Source organism: Hydra viridissima, unplaced genomic scaffold (genome assembly GCF_058129835.1).
Source record: "Hydra viridissima isolate aposymbiotic clone 2 unplaced genomic scaffold, HvirCarnegie_v1 scaffold_14, whole genome shotgun sequence".
In the NCBI taxonomy this organism is placed as follows: Eukaryota; Metazoa; Cnidaria; class Hydrozoa; order Anthoathecata; family Hydridae; genus Hydra; species Hydra viridissima.
This window is the reverse complement of record NW_028324313.1, coordinates 1003708-1017500: the sequence shown is the minus strand read 5'-3', so window position 1 is coordinate 1017500 and position 13793 is coordinate 1003708. Positions and strand designations below refer to the sequence as shown.

The following is a 13793-nucleotide window of genomic DNA, read 5'->3' as shown; positions in this document are numbered from 1 at the left end:
TATTATTATTATTATTATAACTATGTGCGTGTGTGAGTGGGGGGGGGGGGGGGAGGAGGGGGAGAATTTTACATTATTAAGCAATTTAAAGATTAATTTGTCTAAAATACATTTTTCCAAAAAGTATATTTTTATGCGGAGAGTAAAAATCTCATAATAGTAAGCAATTTTGTCGAAAAAAATAAATTCTATTTCGGAAATAAATTATTCCGTTTTTGTGAAAACTTCAGTTATTGGAAAAAATTCAATTAAAGCCGTTAATCAACTCTAACGTCCCTAAACATATTTCATAATTCGTTTAACGCATTATCAAATATGTTTAGGGTGGGACATGGACCTTTCAAAAAGTTTTGCAAAAATTATAGATCAAGTATAAATTATTTGATTAAAAACGATTTCCGTCAGGGGCATCGGAGGCCGATAGACTTTCTAGTAAAGGTTTATGCTCCAAAATAATTTTCATTTTGGTCATCGTGGTTGTTGTTATCAACCACGCTGAATAACAACAACCACTTTAACGCTATTTATAAGAACCACGCTGAATATTAATTCGAAATTTAGAAAATGATTGTAAAATGCAGACCAATTTATTCTAATTGTATGAAAAGTCTGAAACAAAAACAAAAAACTTCTCAGTTTTTTAAAACAAATTACAACTAAAATTTTGACACTTTTAAAGCAAATTAAAGGCCAAATAAGATTTGATTGCTTTTGTTTAAGAATATAAATAATGTAAAATTATATAAACAAAATCAATCGCTAAAGCAAGAAAAAGGCAGCAATTAACCATATCACTGAGTTCCATTTGAAACGTATTTTATAAACCCGTAGCCTTATGGCCAAATAAATCTTCAAAAAATATCACTTATTAGGTACAACTTAAAAAAAGAAAAGCTATTTATATTAAAAAAACACCCCCATTAATCGCTGGGGTGTGGGGGAGCCTAACCACGGCCCTCTTTGCAAATGCTAAAATGTTTAGGAACTACATAAACAATTTATTAAAAAAAATAAACAACTAATAGTTAAAACAAACGCTTAACATAAAAAGTCTTCAACTTTATTATTTTAATTCCGTTACGGAAAGAGCACGAACGTTCAACGGCGTTACAGATTTAACAATTTCAATATTTTTTACCTGTGAAAATGAGAAAAATATTAAAGCGGTTTTTAATGACGATATTTTAGGGATATTTTTGGAAAACCATCTGGTATAAATGAACAAGAAAATTTGTAAAGGGAGATTTTTTGGAGAGATAGCTATTATCATTTTGTCGATATGACAATAGTTGAAAATTCGCCCTTCCCCCTATAAAAAGAAAAAAACAAAAAAAAAATCAAACTTTTGTTTAAATTAAAAGATTGCCTCCCCCCTCCCCCCAAGTCCTAACCGTCAGTTGTTGTGTGTACTATTTTTTGCATGTTATCCCTAACAATCAGTCGATATATATGTACACTTCGCTGCACTAATTCCAAAAAAATCAGTCGATAAAACAAAAATAAAAAAGCAACAAATAAATTTAAAAATTTACACATTAAAAGCGGTATCAGGAAAAAAGTTGATACAATGATGAAATGACAGTAAAGCGTATCTAAATATATAAAAAAAACTATTTAGGCATTTTTCCTGGCAGGTTTTTTCAGGAGGATATTTTTTTGATACCGTCTGAATTCCATACGTTCCGTCATTGAAAATTTTCAAAAAGATAACTGTTCCAGCCTAAGACTAGTAAAATATTTCCATGTTGGCCAGGAATTAAACTTTTTTTTAACCAGGGTCTAGAATGGTTTTAAAGCAATTGCGAAATTGTAAATTTACTTACTTTTTAAGTATAGATTACTTTTAATTGTAACTAAAAGTTATTTAAAATGTAAACTTAAGTAATCAAAAGTAATTTTATATAATTTACTTTTGATAGCCATTTCATTTTAGTTACAAAATAACACATGTCTACTTAGGAAAACTAATTACATAAGTAAATTTTACTTACATTAGATTGCATGTAACTTTTTTATAATGTATTTTAAAATGCTTTTTTTTTTACAATTACTGTAATATAATTTTTTTAAAAATAAATTCTTTTTAAATGTAAAAGTAAGTTACATTTCGAGGTAAAATTATATTATGTAATGTAATTTTAAAAAAGTAATCAACTTTTAAATGTAAAAGTAAATTACTTTTCCATGTAACTCAATTTTACATGTAAATGTAAATTACTTTTTTATATAATCTACTTATATGTAACTTACATTTGAAAGTAAATTCACCTTTCTTTACAAAATAAAAATTGTTTTAGAAAAGTAAATTACTTTTAAAAGTAAATTTAAGTTATTTTTGAACGTTTACAATTATATACGCAATTTACTTTTTCATAAAGGGTTACTTGAGTAAGTAAAAAAAAAGTAAGTAAAAGTGCCATCCCTAATCCTATTCAATATCAGATTTTAAATATAATCATCAAAGAATAGGATTTTGAATTTGATTATCAAAGAATAGGCTGCCTGGAACTTATTTCATTGAATGTAAGTCATTCAACTGCTGACGTCAGTTAATTTTAAACTGATTTTTAACTTAAAATAATTTTACGGACTGATGATGCTGGTAACCATAATCCTGCGAAAATTTCTTATAATAAATTATTATTTGCATTCAGAGAGTTCGTATTATTTGATGTTTTCTTAATAATATAACATACAAGATGTCAACATTCAAGTTTATATATATATTTATAAAAAATAAAAAAACTTCTTTACTCAAGAGTGCTCACTAGCTTGTTGGCAAGAGCAAATATATTGACAATGCAGCGAAGGATGTATTTTCATAATCATTACTCTTCTTGCGTACGTTTGGTAAGGCTGACATTTCCTGATGATGTTCCATTTAACTGTTGGTTTTCCATTTTTTTGCTTTTATACGCCACACTTCCTTAGATAACTCGGTATTATTTTTACATTGCACCTTGTATTGCCCCCATAAAAAATCATTATTTCTTCTTACCTTCCGAACTATATAGATAAACTATATATTGGTATAAGTGAATCACTGTTTAAGTTACGCTTTGCATATATTACGTTATACATATGAATAAATACATGCTTGCGTCATTCGACAGTAAGAACTAATTTTTTTTGTATTCTATTTTGTCTGATGATTGCCGATGAAACTCCAGTATGAAACTTTAAGCACCAACAGAGCTATTAAGGTTAGATACTGTGGTATATATATATATATATATATATATATATATATATATATATATATATATATATATATATATATATATATATACCACAGTATCTAACCTTCCACATCGTAATGTAATCATTACCATAATAGGCGAAGTTGAAAATATGGATTATTTTTTGCTACTGATTGCGATGGCGCATTCGTTGCTCAGTATTTCTAATAATAAAATCATATGCTGGAGAGCAAATGGAGTGTCAAGATAACATACAGGAAATAAATTGGAATATCAATAGGGTATTAGAACCAATATGATTAAAGCGTTATTTTTCTATTGAATCAGGTCCACATTTTTGCTTTTGAAAGAAAAATCACGCCTAAATTGACTTCGTTACGTTAACTTAATGAAAGCTTTAGTAGTAAATGCCATTATAAATAAGAGTTATAATTATTTCATCAAAATCAGCAAAAAATAATGATATTCAATAGCATTGAATATTTCCAAAATCGTCCGGTACAAATGAAATATTTGCTTATTTAAAAATGAAATGCTCTAGCAAAGTTTTGTTAACACTATTTGATAATCATAAGACAAATAATATATAATATATTATCGCGCAAGTTTTTTTTAAATACTTAAATCTTATTAATAAACAGTAAGTATCGGTTTGAAGGCTCTTTTATCAATATTTTAGACAAGGCCAGCTTATTTAACAGCATTAATACGTGTACGGCTTTTACTTTCTCGTCCGTGAAAGTAACCGAATAACATCGTTTCTGAAATTTTTTGACACTATGATGTAGAAATAAAAATGTATTGCCGAGTTTAAATGCACCAAGTAAACAAAACTTTCGTAAAGTATAAAAAGTAGCTCATTAGAGTTTATTGTTGCAAATAACCGCGTTACATCTAAAGCTGAGGCTGGAAAAATTAAGAAGAAAAATGTCCATGAATCAGAAATAGCCATGTATTTTACTCTTCTGGGTGTTTTATTGTTAATCACACGTAGTTTATGTATCCGCAAGTTTGTCTTTAAACTGAGATACAATTCACGAGACAATAAAATTGTAAATAATGAAATCAAGAACCAAGGTAAGACGCTGTCGATCAAGAGAATGCGCAGTATGGTAAATATCCTGACAAAATCTTCAGATATTTTAATTGGACACTTATCTGCAAGGGTGACTGCACTAGGATTCCAGTAAGTCCAGAAATATGGCAAATGAGCTGCTACATATACAAAAATAATTACAAAAAAACTGGTTCGAGCGCGTTTAATTGAACAGAGTCTTTTTGCGTGCAAAGGAAATCGAGCGCTTAAATATTTGTCAAGCGTCATTAACATCAGAGTCCACGCTGACACACCTAGTGTAACTCTCTTAGCAAGGAAGTAAACTATACAGAAATAACTATGATTGATGTATACATTTGGAAATTGATTCAACCAACGGATAAAAAATAAAACCATCAACGAGTTATCAGACAACGCCAACGTTTTCATATAAAAGCAAGTCGAAGTAGTTCTGTATTTTTTCATACTTAACACTAATGTAGTTAGGGTGTTTCCAATGACTCCAAAAAATACAATGATTATTGGCAGAATATGTTTAAACCAGACAGGCGCAAATTCATCAACCACTAAGATACCGTCGTTGCTAGTGATATTGAAATGACTTGTATTTGTAGGATCGGACATTATTTTATTTGATTACCAGTAATAATTTCTAGAATGAAAATAACATATAATAACTTTCCGCAGAAACAATTTTAAGATGAGATGAGGGCCTCGCATAATTATACAGCATTATTATAATTTTTTTAAAAACCTTCTAAATTATAAGTATAAGAAAATTTTATATTAAAGAAACTTTTCTGAACTTGAAGAAAACACTCTAGTGAATAATCAATCATGATATTATATTATTTATGAGCAATAAAGCCTATCAAAGGCGATATATCTTCTGAAGCTTTGAAATTTTGGAACAAGAACCATAAATTCTATTATTAATCCGCTTAATTGGTTGGGTCTAAGCTCAAAGCAAAAATTAATCCAACAATTATAACCTTCGTATATCAATAAACAATATTATGCGTACTGTGAATTTCTTTCATTTGACCTTTGAAAACAATTATGAATAATAAAAATAGTGCGTGTATGTATGTATGTATGTATGTATGTATGTATGTATGTATGTATGTATGTATGTATGTATGTATGTATGTATGTATGTATGTATGTATGTATGTATGTATGTATGTATGTATGTATGTATGTATGTATGTATGTATGTATGTATGTATGTATGTATGTATGTATGTATGTATGTATGTATGTATGTATGTATGTATGTATGTATGTATGTATGTATGTATGTATGTATGTATGTATGTATGTATGTATGTATGTATGTATGTATGTATGTATGTATGTATGTATGTATGTATGTATGTATGTATGTATGTATGTATGTATGTATGTATGTATGTATGTATGTATGTATGTATGTATGTATGTATGTATGTATGTATGTATGTATGTATGTATGTATGTATGTATGTATGTATGTATATATGTATGCATGCATGCATGTATGTATCCGTGTATGCATGTATGTTCTGAATAAAATAATTAGTATCTTAATTGGTGTGTTACCAAAACGCTTAATTGTTTTTTTAACTATTAAAGGAGTTGAAGAACTTGACTGGATGAGTTTTTTTTTCTACAGTGGTTTGCTGTAAGTGCTTATTAAAGGTCACAGTTATTGATGGGTAACCGATGGGTTAACCATCTATAAAATTGTCTTCAAACTTTAAAGTTCTATAGTTTGATTGCTGTTGAAACAAATTAACAGTCAAGTTTTTTGGTTGTTACAGATATGTGAAATGCTCTCGTTAAGCCAAATTTCTATTGTTATGCGATTTTTATAATTAATGTAGAAATTATTATCCTAAAAATTATGATCCTAGGAATAATGATCGTACGAGTAAATCTTATGACAAATACAATAAAGATCATAGAAAAATGGCGAGATTAAAGATTTACAGACAACCTGTGTTCAATTTATAAATTAAGCACAATTTGTACCAAAATTTATGCAATTTATTACAATAAACATGTTTATAGAAAAAAACAGAGATTTGCTGGAACAATGTTCCAAGGTTACGTAACAATAACGGGGGCCAATAATTATCTTTTGAGCTAATTCAAAGTCTCTAATTTCTCCCTTAAATAAAATGCTTGATTTCCTTATGCAGACGATACTTTTCATTAACTTGCAATTCAATAATTATTACGATGCAGTAGAGATGTTCATTTATAGTTTTGTTAGAAAAGTCTTTAGATGGATTCCTTTTAAAAGGACCTGGAATTTTTGAAAATCCTTCATAAAGATTAATGCTATTATTATCATTTTTTTGTTATGTTATTATTTTATTATATTTTATTATTTTGTTGTTTATTAAAATTCTTGTCAGATTTTAACTTTTTCATCATGAAAATAAAAAAATTGTAACAAAATCAAAAATTGTAAGTTGAAACCCAATTTTTAAAATCTGTTCTTATCAAATGAAACTTAAAGCTTTTGTCCATGTCCAGGATATCAGAAATATTATTCATCTAACAAATGAAAAATAAATTCATCAATGTTTTATTAAAAAAAAACGTCGACGTTTTTAAGTAATAAGTGGTTACATCCTCATGAATCACGACTGTTTATTACTATCGTGAGTTTTCCTCTCAAACAAGTTATTTATAGTTGACGTATGTTGCTCTCTTGATTATTATTGATACCATATATTTCCACTATTTGCTCTTAAAACAAGAGGATGCAGAGGAAGCAGACTTATGGGAAACAATGGTGATCTTGATTAACATGGAAATTAGGAATATTATTCAACTAACACATGAAAGATAAAATCATCAATGTGTTATAAAAAAACGTCAACATTTTTATGAAATGGGTGGTTACCAAAAGTCCGGACTGATTTTTTCAAACTAAACTTTTTTTTTGATGCTTACATCCATTTTAAAGCTCATTTAATTCTTTATAAGTTAATTTATTTGTTTTTAAGTAACTATTAAAAATTAAACAAAAATTGGTGTCCAAGCAAAAAGACAGAAAGACGGATTTACGAGTTCTATTTGCATAATAAAAAATTCACTGAAGATCATTTCAATGCTAAAAAAATGCCAAGAAGCACTATCTACGATAAAATCAAACGTGATTTAAACTGTTATGGATACAAAAGAATGCAAGGAAGTGGTTGTGTAGCCGAATCATGACCTCCATGGTCATCAAGCGTCTGAAAACCATGCTTGACTACAGTGACCGGGTTTCGATGAGGCAAGCCGGTCGAAAATTTGGTTGCATTCATTTGCATATCATAAAAACTCTAACCAAGTATACTGAAATCAAAACTTATACGAAACGTAGTATACCTGATTGGTAAGAGAGCCAGAAAGAGAGAATTAAGACCGGTATTGATCGTCATTGTCACGATTTCCCGGGAAAATCGGTCATCCTTGATGACGAGTCTTACTTCAAAGTTTTGCACTCGACAATTAACGGAAACGGCAACTACCACTGCAGTGAAAGAGACAAGATTCCGCCAAGCATTAAATGTTGCAAAGAGGGCAATTTTGAACCCAAGATGGTTTTCTGGCTGACTGGTTCGGTCAAAGGTATTTCTGAGCCATTTTTTGTCCCCAGTGGCCTCGCAGTCTACAAAACCATAAAATTGGTTTTTTAGACTGCGAGGCCGCTGGTGAGAATTGTATCAAAAGGAGATCAGTGCTGCTCATCATTTATATATTATAGCCGGATCTGGTTTCATCGCATTACGCCAAAACCGTGACCAACTGCTACGAGGTTTATGGTGTCAATTTTGTCAATCAGTTTGACAATCTGCCAGCCGTGCCGGAGTGACATCTATTCAAAGGCTTTTAGGCTTGAAAAGCACAGTGTATGATGGCAACTGGCAAGCAAAAAAAATTAAGCTACTATAAACCAAAATAAGGCTTTGTCTGAAAAAATTGACCTAGAAACTTAGTGCTTGAACACAAATCTTATTAAAATAAATAAAGAAATAAAAGCTCTATTATCTAGCTTAAAAAAACTAAGGGTGTAATTGCCCTTGAAAGTCAGTCCGGATTTTTAGCGACAACCCGTTAAAAACAAATAGAAGCATAAGCGTATTTTTTTATTATGATGAAAGGAAAATCAAAATGATTAATGGCAGAATATGGTTAAACCAAACTAGCACCAGTTCATCAATAGTATAAATAACATTTAAGGTGGAATGGTTGCCCGGCCTCTTATTCCCAGCATGTTGCATTACTTATTATATGTAATGATAGCTCCTAAAAGTAGCGATACTATACAAAGAACGATATAACAATTTTCTACTTTAAAAACATCCTTTGGAGATTTTTTTTTACAACGAATTACTTCCTTCAGCTAAAATCTGCAAAACTTCCACGAAATTTTATAAGAAGGGATTTTTATTTGATTATCTTCTTAATTAAAATGAAGTAAATGAAGTTAGAATTTATTCAATTATCTTAAGAGCAACAAAATAAATATACCAAGTAACAAAAGAAAGAAAGTACATTCATAATGCTTCCATCTGATCCCATATGTATAATTTATTGTTAAATACTTTTAAAGTAGTTTGGGGGTTAGTAGAGGGTGCCCATTCTATATACTTACAGTAGCAAAGTAGCCTATTTATTTCACTTTCCTTTCTCACATCACTGAGAGCCTCTCGGGTGTGAATAGATACTCTCGCCCTCATGATAATCCGTGATAATATATTATTAGTATAAATTTCCTGGGTTGGCACTGCCCCTGTGCTCCCGTGAACTCTGAGCCTATGCTCGTAACAGGTATGAGGCTTTTATTTAAGCAGTTGTTATGGCTGCTAACAACTTTTTCAACACATTCACATTATAAATTTCAAAATTTATTTTATAAAATAAATTTTTTAATTTATAATGTGAATATGTTGTAATTTATAATGTGAATGGGGTTAAAAAATGAGGTAGAAAAAGTAGGGTTTAAAAATGAGGTAGAAAAAGTAGGGGTTAAAAATGCATATAATTTAGTTTTCTTTTAACTTTAAGAATCTTTTAATTTTTACTGTTTAAACTTAAAGAAAAAAAACCTTCGAGAAAATTTTTTAATCCAGATTTCATTTCAAACAGTGATGGAATTAACTTATGCACTGGAATTGTTAAAAATTTAAAAAAAAAATTGATTTTAAGTCTGCGTAAGAATCTGGGATTATCTACTGTTGTGGAGAACAAAGTAATTAGTAAGATGAAATCATTAGTAGAAGAAATTGAACCTAAATATAAAATAGAACAAGATAACTTTATTTGCAATGATGAAACTGTGACATGAGATGTAGTATTTATTCATGACACTTCTGGATTTGTTCTTATTAATTTACTGGAAAGAGGATTGAATCCTCTCTCTAGTATTATACGTGTATCAATTGACGGGTTTCTTACCATCAAGGATTTCTCAAAGAAATTGAAAATGAATTTGATAAAACTAATAAATTAGAGATTTACTTTGACAGTAGAGTTAAAAAGTGCTTTTTCAATGTTTATTACTTCCGTAATATTTAGATTTTCAACTGTGTTCAAAGAATTTCTGAGCGAGATTTTGCAATGTTTCATTTCTTAATGACACTCAAAATCTTGTCACCATGAAAATAAGGTTCTTGAATGGAAAAAAAAAAAAAGAAGCTAAAAATTGGATGTTAAATTAAAAAAAACTCCAACACGAAAGTATAAACATTCAAAGGAAAAAAAAGTAATATCATGTACAGATTTTATTTCTTCCAAATAATTATGCAAACATAAACTTTATATCAAAAAATTGAAAAAAATTCAATTAAATTATAGACCATTTAATGAGGCAAAGTTCATTGAAACTTATTTAAACAACAGCACAACAGAAATGTGAACGCGTTGGTTAATGATATAATACAAAGCATTTGTAGTTTTAACAGACAAAAAACTTTGAAACTTTTAACAGGGTAATAAGTTAAATTATAAATCTTTTTTTCACCAGATTTTGTTTACAAGTTTTTACCATTTAGGTAAAAACTTTTTAACTCTATTTTTAACTCTATTATTTTTAACTCTATTATTTTAACTCTTTTAACTCTATTTTTAACTCTATTATGCTCTATTTTTACAACTGTTGAAGATGTTTGTGAAGACAATGGAAAATCTTGAGTAGATTTAATCTTAATGATGTTACGTATCACCTTGATGTTTCGTATCATGATTTTGGCCGCCGAGAGGAGGGGGGGGGGTGAACAGGAAAGATTCCCGGGGCCCTGTGTTTAAACAAATAATTTTTTTTTCATGAAGTCTTATTTATCCCTTCTTAAATCTTATTTATCGCCTCCAAAAAAATCTTAAAGACAAAAAATATGTGAGTTTTTAACATAATATGCTTCTTTCAATCTTTCTATTTTTCTTTGTAAAATTAAAATTAGAATTTTTTCAATCGATGTCGATAACTTTGCTTTTTTTAATTTTCTTTTTAAAACGTTAACAGTTTTGAAGATTGCATGACTTGATTTCTCATTAGATTTATTATTTCTCACAGATTTGTAAATAACAAATACGTGTTAAATTAAAACTTTTAATAAATATTATATTTATTAATATTATTCTTCAAATATTAATATTTTGATATCGATGTCGGGCATACAATTACATGTTCAACATCGAAATTGGAGTGTTAAAATTAAATGTAACACAAAAAGACGTATATGATGCCATTCTAAGAGATCCAAATCTTCACCTAATAACGTTTCCTGTAGATAAACACGGTATTTAATTCCATACGTATTTATTAAGTTTTCGTTTAAAAAATAAAGAAACAGTTGCTCGTGATTGGTTAGTTTAGAGCAAGTCTGAAAATGCTCTGTTTTGTTTTCATTGTCGTTTATTTTATAAATTTTGTGAGCAAAATCAATTTTTGCAACAGAATATAGTTGGGAGGCTAATAGAGGATACAAAAAATTATGATACCATGAAAAATCTAGCAAACATAAATCTTGTTATATCCAGTGGCGAAATTTAGAACAAAATATTAACAAACATACCAAAATTGTAACATAGACAGAAATGGAAAGATTTATTAATACGAGTATTAGATGTAATTTTGTTTCTTGCTGAGCGCGGATTGGTCTTTAGGGATGATGCTCATTTGATCGGAGATTCGAACAGTGGAAATTTTCTAGTGTTATTAGAACTTTTTAGTCATTACGATCCGCTTTTAGAAGAACATTTAAAAAACGTAATGCAGACACAAAACGAAAAGCAAAGTTTGCAAGTACACTACTTATCGGCAGACATTCAAAATGAATTCATATCATGCTGATTACTCGAGAACTTTTATCTTAAAGGAAAGAGAAACTGTGAAGTATTATTCCCTTATTGTAGACGCAACACTCGATTCTGGACATATAGAACAAACTACATTCGTTTTACTATAAAATACTAAATTTAAAATCAATTTATAATCCCAATATACAAAATATTTCTCTTCAGTAGGCTGAATTATTAAATGAAATTAAAAAAAAAAAAAAAACTGGACGCGCTGTTTCCAAACATTATAATTGCAATAAGACTACTTTGCACAATTCAAGTGACAGTTGCCCAAGCAGAAAGATCTTTTAGTGTGTTGAAAAGAATAAAAAACATGTTAAGATCAACAAAAATGACACAAACTCGTTTAAATGACTTAGGACTTTTATCTATTGAAGCCGAAATGCAAATGAAAATTAATTCTGAAGAAGTTATTAATTTGTTTGCGAGTCGAAAGGCTCGCAAAGCTCTATCATGAAACAGCGTTTAACACTATTTTTTGTGCACTTTTTCCAAAGTTTAACTTGCAAAAAATTTAAATAGTTATGACTTTTAAAGGATTTAATTAATTTCATTTTTAATTTTCAATGGCCAGAGCACACTTCTAGCGGTCCTGGATATACGATTGATGAGAAAACTTTCACTAGGGTCCGAAGTTTCTCTCGGCGGCTATGATCATGATTATGTACTAATGATGTTACGTATTACCTTGATTTTACGTATCATGATTACGTATTAATGATGTTACGTATCACCATGCATTTGACTCAAAATGTGCTGACAGTATCTTTAGTTTGTCTTCTTATTCTGGTAAATATGCCTACTTGTGATGTGAAGGTGAATTTTTCCTAAAAAGTAGCATTCCAAGAACGCTGAGGCCTTTTGATCATTGGTACTGCCAGTTTTCTGCCATATTCTCCCATTTGTAAAATTTAATTATTGTTTTCAGGGGGTGTTTTCAGGGGGTGTATGCTGAACAGACTGGCTGGAGAAGCTGTTCAAAATGCCTTTAAACCAAGTTGGTTTCAAAACAAGCGGAGAGTCGGGCATAAAGATTATATTAATAAATCGAAATCTGCGACTGCCACTTCATAAAGGGTATCTTTATCACTTGAAAGTGAAAAATAGGGTAAAAATAAATTTAATGCTACTTCTAATTTAGATTTGTCCAATGCAAAAAAATTACTTTTCTAACCCGGATTTATTTAAATATAAAAAAAAAAATAGTAGTGGAGAAAAGTTGAACTTGGTGATCTTTATGATTCACAGCTATGTTTTCTGTTACGCGATAATAAAATGCTTGCTAAACCTTTTTACTTATTTGCAATCTAAACGATGAAGTAATGAAATAAATATAATGGAGTTTTAATGACTTCTGATTTTTTCGACATTTTTTCATTAAAATTTTCATCTAAAAGCAACTGTTAAAACTTTTTAATTAAACAAAAAAAATTGTGACGTTACATGTCTAATAATGATCTCATTTTTGCTTTTTCATTTTGTTGATTTTAGTGATTGGCAATGCAGAAGCTTCTTTTTGAACTTCAGCAACAAGATTAACGGATCTACTAAATTAGATGATCAACTTTTTTTACAAATTAATTTTGCTATGGTCACAAGATGTTTTCTGAATCAAAAAATATTTTTTTAAAAAATACGCAACTAATCTCAACTACGCTCCATCTACTGTTGTTAAGGAGATTTAGGTCACGGATGGATGGTGTCCCAAAGTCTTTGGGCCTAATATTATCCATATTGTCCTAAAAAAATAGTTGTGTTTTTCTGGACCTATGACACGTTAAATTGTCCTATTGAGACCTATGACACATTGAATTGTCCTATCTGGACCTATGACACGTTGAATTGTCCTATTGAGAGATTCAATTACCTTCTAGGAATGTTTACTACAGCCATGGAACTACATAGCGTTTTAGTAAGCTGATATACACATCAGAAGTAAATTTTGAAGATGTTGCCCTGTCACCCTTCAGCACTACGTACCTGTCATTTCACCTATTGATTACATAGTCGACACTAAAAAGTTTTTCATCGGAGAAAATATTGACTGTTAACGAAGCATGGCTTTTCAGCTGATTCCAGAAGCTTCTTTGATTTCTCCAATCTCAAAGTTGAACAGTTTCGCGGTTATTTTGAAGGACGTACAGAAAAAGGGTTCATTTTAACATGCTTTTTAAGCTTTTCAATGAACTTTTCAT

The 13793-nt window shown here is 29.5% G+C and overlaps 1 pseudogene; it reads left to right on the top strand.

Annotated features, from left to right (window-relative positions):
• Window positions 1-9389: 9389 nt before the first annotated feature.
• On the top strand, window positions 9390-12506 carry LOC149878700 (uncharacterized; annotated as a pseudogene).
• Window positions 12507-13793: the final 1287 nt, after the last annotated feature.